Source organism: Tigriopus californicus, chromosome 3 (genome assembly GCF_007210705.1).
Source record: "Tigriopus californicus strain San Diego chromosome 3, Tcal_SD_v2.1, whole genome shotgun sequence".
Lineage (NCBI taxonomy): Eukaryota > Metazoa > Arthropoda > Copepoda > Harpacticoida > Harpacticidae > Tigriopus > Tigriopus californicus.
In genome coordinates, this window is record NC_081442.1 from 14,671,903 (window position 1) to 14,673,800 (window position 1,898).

The window sequence follows — 1,898 nt, forward strand, 5'->3', positions numbered from 1 at the left end:
TTTCTATCTCCATCGATTTGTATGTTTGGTTAAATGTGAAGTAGTTCATTCCTACTTTGCTTCTTTGTCCTGTATCTCAGGAGAAGATTGCATAGCCTTTCAGTTTTTTCTCTTTTTCTCTGTCTCTTGATTTTGCTGCTCATTGATGGTTCCTCTTTATTTTTGGAAAAGTGAGCAAAGAGGCTAGACAATGTTTGAACTTGGTCTTAGCAGGGAAGGATCCTTCCGCAGTCAATAAGGCGTTTATTATAGATGCTTTAGTTGCTTGGGTCAATGAGACAAGGGTGCTACTTGAAGAACAGGGTAACCATGTAGTTGAGAACTTGACAGATTTGACCAATTTAGAGGTTGAAGTAGTACCCCTCTTGAAAAAGAGCAGAAAAAGGCAGTTGTAGACAAAACAGCCTGTCCTGTTTACCGGAAGTAGCCTTGTCCTGATGAAGGAAAAGGCTGTCAGTTTGACCACTCTAAATGGTGTCAAAAACTTCTCAAGTTCGGCCTTGAGAACTACAATAGGAAGAAGGAATGTTCAAAGGTAGATTGTCCTTTTTTTCACCCATGCATGTGCTGTCAGTACATGAGACTTAAGACGTGCTTTAATGTAAGGTGTAACTCCGTCCACGTAGAAGGGACGCAAAGAAAGCCGAGAAATGGGATAGCTCAGTTTCGTAGTTTGAGGGCTGACCCAATTCCTAAACCTAATTCCTAAGGTTTAACCTAACCAAAGCTGCTTTCAACTGTAGTTCGTTGTGATAGGATACGCCCTGATAATCCCATATTCCCTCATGGGGGTGCATGCCTATATGTTAGGAATGATTTGCACATTAGTCATGTACAAATGTCGAATGGAGAAATAGAGGTCTTAGTTTGTCATAACCGAGGGCTTGATCAGTCTATTGTAACAACGTATAGGCCCCCTTCTTGTTCAGTAAGCTCTTTTATGTCAGCTCTCCAATTCACTGGAAATGAGTTGGATCAGGCAGTCTGCTCGTAAAGACATTTGTGACCAAAGGTCATCCATTTTCCCATCTTAGAGGTGCTATCACGCAACCTTTTGCTGCAATGAAGTCTCAAAACTGAAGGTCAAGGCATTGGAAATTCAATGCATACACTTTTATTCATAAAATTTGCGCGGCATTTTTATGTGAAGATATTCATAAGAGCTTCATGAGTAATCAGTTGCTTTTATTGTCAGTTTCTACTAAATGAAGAAACTTCTATTTATACATATTCTCACTGCATAAGGTATAACAACTACCGTGTACTAGTCATTATGCGAGAAGTGGAAGGAGGACGACGGTATGATAGAACCAAGACCTATTTCAGTTTGTTGATCAGAAATTGAAAAGATTATAATATGAATGGAGAGAGTGAATCAAGAGGAGAGAGAGTTACTAACAAGAGTCAAATTTCGTGTAACGTGATTATCATCGTAGTCATTGTAAATAAGGCTGTTGCTGGACCATCCACCTGCAGTGCTGACCTGGGAGGCAGGGCAACCATTGTCTCGGGCGGTTAGAACCGCTCCTCTACGGGATGAGTGACATCCAAATGATTTAGGATCAAGGCCGAGAGTTGAAAGAACATTGAACTGAACGCTCCGGATTGAGGTGTATGAAGCGGTTGATTGGCAAATCTTGTAATTAGATCCAGACTTGGTGAGTTTCGGTAAGATTGGTCCACAATAAGCAGATCCTATGACAGTAGATAGGCGTAGCAAGTAAAGACTGTACAACCTTTTCGGACACAGAAGATTCCCAGAAACTTTTAGAAAGGAACTGTGACCAGAATGGTATTGATCGTTTTTGCGATGAGGATAAAATACAACTAATTTGTCTGGAAGAACAGAAACATTGTAAGTGGTGACATGAGATAGATCATTAAAACGAGCAATTCCC